The 12,464-nt window shown below is 44.6% G+C and overlaps 1 protein-coding gene across 3 annotated transcripts in view; it reads right to left on the bottom strand.

Annotated features, from left to right (window-relative positions):
* Positions 1-11,411, bottom strand: part of YEATS2 (YEATS domain containing 2) — a 92,384-nt gene extending 80,973 nt beyond the window's left edge. For all 3 annotated transcript variants that reach the window (XM_084874183.1, XM_084874184.1, XM_084874185.1), the window contains exon 1: positions 11,215-11,411. The gene's annotated coding sequence lies outside the window, so the exon portion shown is untranslated. The remainder of the gene's footprint in view (positions 1-11,214) is intronic.
* Positions 11,412-12,464: the final 1,053 nt, after the last annotated feature.

Raw genomic sequence — 12,464 nt, 5'->3', positions numbered from 1 at the left:
ACCAAACACACAAGCCATCCTACCAACTCTGGGAAGCAGCGAAAATGCCGATACAAGGAAATAGATCTCAAACAAAAGAAATGGAGGAGAACAAAAGACTGGATACAGAGTTGAAAACCACGGTTATAAGATTTTTCAAGAATTTCCTAGAAAAGGCCGATAAATTTAATGAGACCCTGGAGGATATGAAAAAGGACCAACTAGAAATTAAACATACACTGACTGAAATAAAAAATATTATACAGAGACCCAACAGCAGACTAGAAGAACACAAGAATCAAGTCAAAGATTTGGAATACAAAGAGGCAAAGGACACTCCTCTGGAGAAGCAAGAAGAGAAGAGAATCCAGAAAGTTGTAGATAATGTAAGGTCTCTGGGACAACTTCAAGCATACCAACATCAGAATTATGGGGGTGCCAGAAGAAGAGAGAGTGCAAGACACTGAAAACCTATTTGAAGAAATAATGACGGAAAAGTTCCCCCACCTGGTGAAAGAAATAGATTTACAAGTACAGGAAGTGCACAGAACCCCAAACAAAAGGAATCCAAAGAGGACCACACCAAGACACACCATAATTAAAATGCCAAGAGCAAAAGATAGAGAGAATCTTACAAGCAGCAAGAGAAAAACAGTTAGTTACCTACAAGGGAGCACCCATATAATTATCAGCTGATTTCTCAACAGAAACTATTCAGGCCAGACAGGAGTGGCAAGAAATATTCAAAGTGATGAATAGCAAGAACCTACAACCAAGATTATTCTACCCAGCAAAGTTATCATTCAGAATTGAAGGGCAGATAAAGAGCTTCACAGATAAGAAAAAGCTAAAGGAGCTCATCACCACCAAACCAGTATTATATGAAATGCTGAAAGGTATTAAGAGGAAGAAGAAAAAAGATAATCAAGTGAATTAAAAATCTGATGAACACGCCGAAACCGGTTTGGCTCAGTGGTAGAGCGTCGGTCTGCAGACTGAAAGGTCCCAGGTTCGATTCCGGACAAGGGCATGTGTCTTGGTTGTGGGCACATCCCCAGGGGGTGGTGTGCAGGAGGCAGCTAATCGATGATTCTCTTTTATCGATGTTTTTGGCTCTCTATCCCTCTCTCTTCCTCTCTGTGAAAAATCAATAAAATATATATTAAAAAAAAAAAAAAAAAAACTAAACTAAATGTTACACTTTACCAGAGTGAACTTTTTTTTTTTTTAATATTTTATTGATTATTTATAGAGAGGAAGGGAGAGAAATAGAGAGATAGAGAAACATCGATGAGAGAGAAACATCGACCAGCTGCCTCCCGCACACCCCCCATCAGGAATGTGTCCGCAACCAACGTACACGCCCCTTGACCGGAATCGAACCCGGGACCCTTCAGTCCGCAGACCGACGCTCTACCACTGAGCCAAACCGGTTTTGGCTACCAGAGTGAACTTTATGGCATATGAATTACGTTTCAACAAAACAATTATAAAAAATAACAAGGATAAACCAAACACACAATAATCTTAAACAGAAATATATTTACAGATTATTCTACCCCCCAGTATACGTATGCGCACTATTTGTACACTGACAGGGGTATCAGCTGAGGAATGAATATTCATTAGGAAGACCAGTTGAGGGGAAAGTACAGATTTTAAATATTTTTAAATTTAATTTTATCATGAAATATTTCAGATATTCAAAAAAGTAAAAATGCTCAGTGAGGGGCATACAGTAAATTCAAAAATATTAGTACATAATTTACTATTTTGTAAGCTGGGTGGGAGTTAAGTAGTCATTTATTGCTTTACTACTATTCTTTATAACAAACTTCCTTATTTATGTGCTCTTTAGTATATATGATGTATATCCCCATTTTTTGAAACAAACTTTAATAATTTAAAAAGTAAAGAAATTACATACATTCATACAATGAAATAAATCAATTCTTCTATGTGACAGACACATTTAAAAAATGTACCACGCTGTGTAAAATTGTATCATAAAAATTACGAGGCTTATGGGAAAAATGAAGTTTCGAAGTATGACACTCAAAATTTTTACCAATAACATAAAAAAGTGAGTCTAATTATAATGGTGGCCATTTTACACATGCTAAATGGTTAAGAAATCCTATGTAATAAAAGGCCAATATGCAAATTGTTCCCTTGGGAGTTTAACCAACCTGGAGTTCAATCACCTGCTATGATATTTACTAACAGGGGGCGGCGCAGAATGAAGGCCCTGATCAGCCCTGATCACTGGCTAAGCCTAAGGACCTTACCCATGCACGAATTTTGTGCACCAGGCCTCAAGTACATAAATAAACATGGCACTTTACCTTGAAAAAGACTTTAAGTTTGCAGCTTATAAGTTACTGTCCAGTGGTAGGAAGGTAATGTGAAATCAACAGAAATCTGTAACATCAGATGTGGATGGGTATGACTGATTACACAGCAGTAAACTGAGGTTGCTGGAAAGTATTTGAAGTGCATGCTTGTGTGTGGCTTATGTATTCCTCCCGTGGCAGGGTAGTTTCCTGCATTTTCCTAGCATTTCTTGCAGACAAACTTCACATTACACACAAACAATTCCCATTATATCAATTGCACTGAACAAATTTGTGTTTTCCTGTAGCAAAACTGATGGTACTACTGTAAGACTGTAATGAAACTATTTAAATATCTCTAAAATAAACTGTAAAGTGAAAAAAAAAACAAGGTGCAGAACAACGTCAATACTTTGCTTCTGTTGTAAACCAGAAGAAAAAGAGACAAAAGAGATGCCGGTGTTTTCTACATCAAAAACAATTAACTATCATTGTCTCTGGGTATTGGTTTTGCTTTTCATTTTATTCCTGACTACAATGTTTAAGTTTTCTAATCATGTATGAGTTATTTGGGGGAGGAAAATGCCAAAAAGAACAATCTGAGAGATTGATTATAAGTATCTTTATGTCTCTTTCTGTTTTCTTACTTCTCTGTATGTTAAAAAGAACACAATTAGAGTGTGGAACAACTGGAATTCTCATGAACTGCTAGTGGGAATGAAAAATGGAACAATCACTTTGGAAAACAGTTTGGCAGTTTCCTAAACAGTTAAACACACTCTGCCATATGACTCAACTATTCTGCTCCTAAGTATTTACCCAAGAGAAATAAAAGCATATGACCATACAAAAACTTGTACACAAATGTTCAAGGCAACTTTATTTGTGCTAGTCAGAAACTCATTGTCCGTTTAGGACAATCTGTTGGACAGAGGTCCCAGATTGGAGAGGGTGCAAGCTGGGCTGAGGGACACCGCCCCCCCCCGCCCCCCCCCCCGCCCCTGTGCACGAATTTCGTGCACCGGGCCTCAGGGTGTGTGTGTGTGTATATATATATATATATATATATATATATATATATAGAGAGAGAGAGAGAGAGAGAGAGAGAGAGAGAGAGAGAGAGCGCGCGCGCGCCAGAATCGTAACATCCAAAACGACCAAAGGCTCAACCAAACGCCAGGCTGTATGCGCAGCAGGCAAGTGAGCACTGCTGACCTCTCGGAAGGAGGGGGGGGGGGGGGCGGGGGAGAGAGAGAGAGAGAGAGAGGGAGAGAGAGGGAGGGAGGCGGCTGATCAGCCCCGCCTCCATGATCAGGCCTGGAGATGTTGACTGGCATAAAAACCGACCAATCAGAACCAAATCTGGATAAACTGTGAAGGCAGAACCTAAGGTGGGGGTTGAGGAGGGTTTTAAGGGCAACAGCTGTTTTGTGTAAGGTATAAGAAAGTGGTTCAATTTTTTAATGACCCGTTTGGCAGTATAGTGCATATGGCTATTAGTCCAGATATACTGATTGTGTGTTTTTGTCTGCCAAGAGCATCTCCTCCTGCTGAAAAAGGCCTTCTGCCGCGCCCCATTTAAGCAATCCTAACTATATAATCTATAACAAAAGGGTAGTATGCTAATTAGACCGGTTCAACTGGCCATCTTTCAGTCATCCGACTTCCTTCTGGACAAAACTATGGTGGTGGGGGCCGAGGTAGAGGCAGTTAGGGCCAATCAAGCCAGCAGGGGAGGGCAGTTGGGGGCGACCAGGCAGGCAGAGGCAGTTAGGGGCGTAAGAAATGCAGATGATCACTATCTTGACTATGGGAATGGTTTCACAGGTATATAAGGATGTTGAAACTTATCTAATTGTACATTTCATGTATGTACAGTTTGTGATATGTGAATTGTACCTCAATAAAGCTGGTTATCCCTGGCCAGTGTGTCTCAGTGTTTAGAATGTTGGCACCTGCACAAAAGGTCACAGGTTTGATTCCTGGCCCTGGTCGGAGCACATGCAGGAGGCAGCCAATCAATACCTCTCTCTTTCTCTCTCTCTCTTTCTCTCTCTTACAATAGAATATTAAGCAGACACAAAAAGTCACAATATAAATATTACTCTATGTATATTCTATTTATATGAAATGTCCACAAACAGGCAAGTCAATAGACACAGAAAATGGTTGCAGAAGGGAACTGGGAATGACTGCTAACAGATACGGGATTTCCTTCTGGGGAGATGGAAAACTTACAGAATTAGATAGTAATGACTGCACAACCTTGAGAATATACTTTATGCACTTAAAAATGGTGAATTTAATGAACAACATAAACTGATGAACAAAAACAGAGAAGCATCAATCAGACTGTCAAACCTCAGAGGGAAGGTAGGTGGGTAGGGTAGAGAGAGAGATCAACCAAAGGACTTGTATGCATGCATATAAGACTACCCAATAGACACAGACACCAGGGGAGAGTGAGGGAATGAGTGAGGGAGGTAGGGAGGGGGGCAATGAGGGAATAAGGACACATATGTAATACCTTAATAAAGAAAAAAAGAGATAAATAAAAATGATGAATTTTGCCGAAACTGGTGTGGCTCAGTGGTAGAGCGTCAGTCTGCAGACTGAAAGGTCCCGGGTTCGATTCCGGTCAGGGGCATGTACATTGGTTGCGGGCACATCCCCAGTAGGGGGGTGTGCAAGAGGCAGCTGGTCGATGTTTCTCTCTCATCGACGTTTCTAGCTCTCTCTCTCTCTCCTTTCCTCTCTGTAAAAAAATCAATAAAATGTATTTAAAAAAAAAAGATGAATTTTACACCTTGTGATTTATACCTCAATAAAAGGGTATACATACAACCTCAAATAAACTATTTTTTCTAAAACAAAATGGGTAAAAATCGCCAATGTATCTAAAACCCTAGCTCATTCTTCAGATAAGCAGAATAAACAATCCTTATCTAGGAGAATGAGTTCTACCTCTCCTTGTCTAATACAGTCATCAAAGTTCACATGCCTGAACATCTCACAATTACCTTCTAATGGGTAATATTTCACCTCTGCATTCTTTTTACTTACTGAAATGCTACTTCAGCCGAAACCGGTTTGGCTCAGTGGACAGAGCGTCGGCCTGAGGACTGAAGGGTCCCAGGTTCGATTCCGGTCAAGGGCATGTACCTTGGTTGCGGGCACATCCCCAGCAGGGGGTATGCAAGAGGCAGCTGACTGATGATTCTATCTCATCGATGTTTCTAACTCTGTCCCTCTCTCCCTCTCTGTAAAAAATAAATTAAATATATATAAAAATAAAAAATATTAAAATGCTACTTCATCCAAGAATAAAATTAAATTTCAACTTATCCATGAAATGCACTCCAGCCTTTGAAAACTTTTATTTTTTCTAACACCCACGGAACCGATGATACAGAAACGATCTGTTTCATAAGTCTTGTTTTCTATGAGGGAAAAGCACACAGACCTTCACTCTTCATTTGGTAGCAGTGTACAAAACAGAATGAAAAGGGACCAGGATTAAAGGGAAGGAGGGATACGGGAGGGCAATTTAAGAAGATAGTAATGAAGATTCAAATAAAAATCTGTGGTCAGCCGAAAGCGGCTTGGCTCAGTGGATAGAGCGTCAGTCTGCGGACTGAAAGGTCCCAGGTTCGATTCCGGTCAAGGGCATGTACATTGGTTGCGGGCACATCTCCAGTGGGGGGGTGTGCAGGAGGCAGCTGGTCGATGATTCTCTCTCATCGATGTTTCTAGCTATCTATCCCTCTCCCTTCCTCTCTGTGAAAAATCAATAAAAATATATTTTTTAAAGAAATCTGTGGTCAAATGAGAAGAGAGGAGGATCAGGCATTTCTGAGAATCTATCCTAAGGAAATACTCTCAAGGAAGGGTGATGTACATCAGTTGTGGGCTGCTTAAATGTTAGTTCTCCTCTTCCTATGTATTCTATATATATAAAACCCTATAAGCGGTTGATGTACACTGACCACCAGGGGGCAGATACTCAGTCCAAGAGCTGCCTCCTGGGGGTCAGGGCACTCCCATAGTGGGAGCACCGCTCGCGACGGACGTGGGCCTCATGGCTGGTGAGAGCAGCTGCAGTGGCACGAGTCTCTCCCGCCTCCAGGGCAGCACTACCAAGCAGCGGCAGCAGAGGCAGGCACCACAGGGCCGGGCTCAGGCTCTTCCCTGGCCGCTGGTCACTTCCCTCTCTGCTACATCCCTCTGGGGGATGTCAGACCAGCCCAACCCCCGCGGGTATGTGAGAGGGTGTAGGCCAGGCTGAGGGACCCCAACGGTGCACAAATCCATGCACTGGGCCTCTAGTTTGATAATTTAAAAAACTGGAAATAGTCCATAGCAAATTATAGTGCATCCAATAAATTATAGTGTACCCACTAAATCAGTGGTCGGCAAACTGCAGCTCGTGGTTTGCGGCTCTGCTGACTAATGAGTTTGCCGACCATTGCACTAAATGAATATGAAATTTTTTTATTATGATCTTATATGTAGAAGACCCTGAAAATCATATACACAAAAACTGTTAGAAAGAATTCAGCAAAGTAGCAGGATACAAAGTCAACACACAAATATCAGTTGCATTTCACCCTGGCTGGGTAGCTCGGTTGGTTAGGGTGTCACCCCAATATACATGAATCAACCAGTGGTCAGCAAACCGCAGCTCGCAAGCCACATGCATTGTGCAAGCCATGGTTTGCAGCTCTGTTGACTAATGAGTTTGCCGACCACTGTCCTAGTTCATAGGTCAAAGTTCAACTAATGAGCCAGTGTTCCTCTTTTAAATGCTTAGGTCAGTGGTCGGCAAACTCATTAGTCAACAGAGCAGCAAGCCACAGCTCGAGAGCCGCATGTGGCCGCAGTTTGCCAACCACTGCCTTAGCCAGTTTGGCTCCATGGATAGAATGTCAGACCATGGACAGAAGATTCCTGGGTTCGATTCTGGTCAAGGACATGTACCTTGGTTGCAGGCTCTATCCCCTGATCTGGATGGGGCATGTGTGGGAGGCAACCAATACACGCTCTGTTAACTAATGAGCTTGCCCACCACTACCCTAGCCGACCACTACCCTAGCCGACCACTACCCTAGCCGGTTTGGGTCAGTGGACAGAGTGTTGGCCCTCGAACTGAAAAGTCACAGGTTAGATTTCAGTCAAGGGTTTGTACCTTGGTTGCAGGTTTCCGGCCCTGGTTGGGGTACATGCAGGTGGCAACCAATCGATGCTTCTCTGTCTCTCCCTCTCCCTCCCACTCCCTCTAAAAATCAATGGAAAAATATCCTTGGGTGAGAATTAACAAAAAACAAAAAAACAATGTGGCAATTCTGCAAAAAAAAAATTAACAATAGAATTACCATATAATTCAGTAATCACTCTTCTGGGTGTATATATCCAAAAGAACTGAAAGCAGGAACTTGAACTAGTATCTACTACAGATATCTACACCCACCTTCCTAGCAGCATTATTCACAACAGCCAAAACATGAAGCATCCCAAGTGTTCATTGACACTTGGATAAACAAAATAAATGTAGACATACATTGGAATATTATCCAGCCTTAAAAAGGAAATTATGACACATTCTACAACCTGGGTGAACATAGAGAATATTATACTAAGTGAAATAAGCCAGCCACAAAAAGACATATGATTCCACTATATCAGCTACATATAATTACTGCCTAAAGAACTCAACAATAAGTGCTTACAGATCTTTTTGAATTTGTCCAGCAGGTCTTCCAGCTTGCACCGGAAGCTCCCCCCCCCAAAAAAGAAAGAACTCAACAATTAATCAAAAAATGATTTTTTTTTTTTAAAGCAACAGTACAGAGGACAGGAACAGAAACTCACAAATGGTCAATAAATGTGAAAAAAAAAATCTTCAACCATATTAGTAATCAAGAAATGGAAAAATTAAACAAGACATCAATTTTTCACCTATCAAATTTAGTTTTGGGTACATGAACATAAGATCTTGAAGAAGGAGCACTTTTTTCTTTTTTTTTTTTTAATATATATTTTACTGATTTTTTACAGAGAGGAAGAGAGAGGGATAGAGAGTTAGAAACATCGATGAGAGAGAATCATCGATCAGCTGCCTCTTGCACACCCCCTACTGGGGATGTGCCCGCAACCGAGGTACATGTCTTTGACTAGAATCGAACCCGGGATCCTTCAGTCCACAGGCTGACGCTCTATCCACTGAGCCAAACTGGTCCCGTGGAGCACTTTTTTAAAATTCACACTCACTGTCTTCACTTCCTCACATCCCATTCAATTATTCCAATCTTGTTTCCACCTTTCACTTCTAGATTATTGGATAGACCAAAACCCAATAATCTCTATGATGTCAAGTCCAATTGAGCAGCTTACCAAATATCTTAAAAATACTGATAAAAAAAAAAAATTCTCCATCTTCCAGAAACTTCTCTCTTTTGGCTTCCATAACACCAGTGTTCTGCTTTTTCTCAGACCTCATTGGCCTGCTATGCTCAATCTTCTCCTTCTACCAATACCACTCAAAGTATTGGAGTGCAGGAGCTAACTCATTCTTCCTAAGTGATCTCAGATAGTCCCAAAACTTTGATATCACCTATATAACTGAGGACTCCCCCCACCCCACCCCCCAATTTTTTGTTTTATTTTGTTACTCTTCACCCAGGATATACTTTTCACCCTGAAATATTTTTTTCATTGATTTCCTAGAGAGAGTGGATGAGAGGGAGGGAGGGAGGAAAGCAGAAAGAGAGAGAGAGTCATAAACATTGATTGGTTGTCTCTGGGTGGTGGGGATTAAACCTGCAACCCTTGCTCTAGACCTGGAACTGAACCCTGAAACCTCAGGTCCCTGGCAGATGCTCCAACCACAGAGCCATACTTGCCAGGATCTCCCAAATTTTTATCTCCAGCTCTAGGCTCTCTCTTCTTTGAGTGCCAAACCTGTACAGCCAACTGCCTCCTCAATATACTGACTTCATAAACTAATACGCATCTCAAATTTAATATATCCAAACAAAACATGATTTTTCTCACCTCACATTTCTCTTCCATTCTTCTCCCCAGTGAATGGCACCACCCACTCATAGTTGCTCGAAACAAATATTGAAAAGCAAAGACGTCACCTTTTCCCTAACCAATCCATTTCCAATAACTGTTTATTTTTCCTCCAAAACATTTTTTAAAATACATTTTATTGATTTTTTACAGAGAGGAAGAGAGAGGGATAGAGAGTTAGAAACATCGATGACAGAGAATCATCGATCAGCACACCCGCCCATTGGGGATGTGCCTGCAACCAAGGTACATGCCCTTGACAGGAATCGAACCCGGGACCTTTCAGTCCACAGGCCCGACGCTCTATCCACTGAGACAAACCAGTCGCAGCCTTTCAAAACATTTTTAAAAACGTTAATGTTTTTTATTTATTTTAGAGGGAGAAACATCAATCAGTAGCCTCCTCATCGAAGCCGCCCACTGCCCCCAGGGATCATCCAAAACAAAGACGTGTGCCCCCAATGGGAATTGAACCAGAGACCCTTTGGTACACAAGATGATGCTCAACCAACTGAGCCACACGGGCCAGGGCTCCAAAGTATCTTTCTATCCTCCTCTAGTCCCACTGTAGTGGACCTAGTTCAAGGTACTGCAAACAGCATCCTAACTGGTCTCCACATAGCAGTCACATTATGATCCTGACCTGCTTAAAAACCTTCCAAAGATTTCCATAAAAACTGCATTCCTAATCAGGGCATCATGTGCTCCTACCTTTGAAAGAAAAACACACACCCAAAAATACACACTCAATGATCATCTCTGTAAGACCGGGAAACTATGGATACTATTTTCCCCCTCGTTTTGCCTGTATTTTTAAATGTTTCTATGATGAATACTTGCTACTTGCTTATTAAGAAAGGGAAAATCACATTCCTGAGTACTCCTTCTTACCATCGCACGTTACATGATAACTAGAAAGCGGAATAGAAAATTGAAGGTAGCCAACCTCTCACTGTTAGAAGGGTCGACGAAAATACTAGCAAACATCTATCAAACTCGTACGGTTTATTTGGTGATCCTTTACTCCTCTACTTTTTTTTTTTTTTAAACATAATCACATTCACAACAGGGGGGAAATGTTATGGCATAAAACTTCATTGTCTTCTGCAGCCTGGTGGCCACAACCCACCACAAGCCAACCTCGCTTCCCGGTGCTCGCTTCCCCCAGCCCCGCGCCGCAGCCCCGCTCGGCGGCCCCCCACCCCCCTCTGCCCGCACCCCCTTCCGCGGGGCCCCCCACCCCCCTCCGCCGGCCGCCCACCCCCCTCCGCGGGGCCCCCACCTCCCCTCCCTCCGCCGCGGGCCCCGGGCGGCATTCCTGGAATACCCTCCGACCACCCCCCCTCCCCCTCCCGCATCCTGCACGGCGGCGGGGCCGGCGGCAGGTTGGAGGGAGAGCCCAGGATTCCTGTGGGTAAATAAACCCACAACTTGCTCAAGCTGAACCCCACCGCAGGCCTCCACGCTCACCCACCCACCGGAACGCTCCGGGAGCTCCGGGGGCCCCCGAGGAAAGGAACCTCCCACACACAGACCCGAATTCCGGGTTCCCGCTCCGGGGAGAGAGAGAGAGAGAGAGAGACACACACACACACACACACACACACACACACACACACACTCCCTCCCAGCACCCAGCTCCCCCTCCGGGTCCTCTCCTTCCACACTCCCCCGCGGCCTCCCCCACCCCCACCCCCAGGCCCCCCACCCTCTGCCCCGGGGTGGGGGAGGGGCGCGCACGTGCCCGCGCCGCCCCCGCCCAGACAAGGCCCCGCGAGCGGAGCGCGCTCCCCGCCGCCGGTCCCATCCCGCTCCCGCCAACAACACTCACCCGGTCCCCGGTCTCCGGCGGAGCGCAGGCCGAGCAGGAAGCCGCCACGAGGCCGCCCGGGGAAGGTGAGGGAGCAGGCGGAAACCCCGCACAGGCCCCCCCCGCCCCCCTCCCCTCAGCGCCACGAAGCCCCACGACCCCGGAGCCCGCGGAAGCACAAGGCTCGGTGCAGCCCGCCCGGTTCGTTCGGCCGCACGTCACCAGCGGGGGCGGGGCCGGGCGCGCGCGGAGGCGGTGGCGGCAGCGGCGGCGGCGCCGCGCGCGGCCTGGGGGCGGGGCTCGCTGGAATGTGGGCGGGGCCTGGCCCAGGCTCAGACCCGGGCCCGCGCGGCCACTTTTCCTGGGTTAGTGAGGGCAGAGTTAGCAGCATCCTTGATCGGTTTCCTTCCTAGAAGGAAATGGAAGGTTCCAGCTCCAAGCGGGACAGAATGTTCATTCTCTTGCCAGCATTTATGAAGTGTACCTAGTACAGTATTGACAACAGGGGCCATGATTTTTGTGTGTCATCTTCTTGTACCAAGCTTTGTGCTAGGTGCTAGGAATACAAATAACTGCAGTTAGTACCAGCCTACTTTACAGATGCAGAAACTGAGGCTTGAAAAGGCTAGGTCACACAACTAGCGAGTGACAATCCATCAAATCCAGGTTTCCTTCAAATATCTCTTTAAAAATAAATAAGTAAATAAATATCTCTTGAGCCAACTCTACCCTTCTCTTTCCCTGTACCACCCTGCCCCAAATTGCTACTTCTTTCTGCTCAAGACTGCTCTAGCTTCCCAACAGGTCTCCAGGCATCTGTTTCTGTCCTGTCTCCCCTTCATCTGTTTTCATTATGTAAAGACTAGAGGCCTGCTGCATGAATTGGTGCACCAGTGGGGTCTGGTTGGCCTGCCCGGGGCAGATCCGGTGGCTGGGCAGAGGGAGGGGCTGCCAGCAGTTGACCAGCTGCCCCCGCCCCCTGGTGGAACTCATGGTTGAGGGGACAATTTGCATATTAGGCTTTTATTTTATATCGAAATTAATAGAATAGGATTTACCACTGGAGATGGGTGGTAGGCTTAGAGAGGGTTCACTTTGCAATTGATTTATACTTTACATATGTCAGCTTTTGGATGTATTTAATGTTTAATAAACACGTCTTAAGGCAGTGTTTCCCAAACTTTTGACATATGTGTACCCCTTCTATAATTTTCGTAACGCTGAGTACCCCTCGTACTCATGAGAACGTAGAATTAGGCGCAGCTAAGCAC

The sequence above is a fragment of the Pipistrellus hanaki genome (assembly GCF_964339955.1).
Source record: "Pipistrellus hanaki genome assembly, chromosome: 2".
NCBI classification, from domain to species: Eukaryota; Metazoa; Chordata; class Mammalia; order Chiroptera; family Vespertilionidae; genus Pipistrellus; species Pipistrellus hanaki.
Note: the sequence above shows the minus strand (reverse complement) of the source record. Positions and strands in the feature narration are given on the sequence as shown.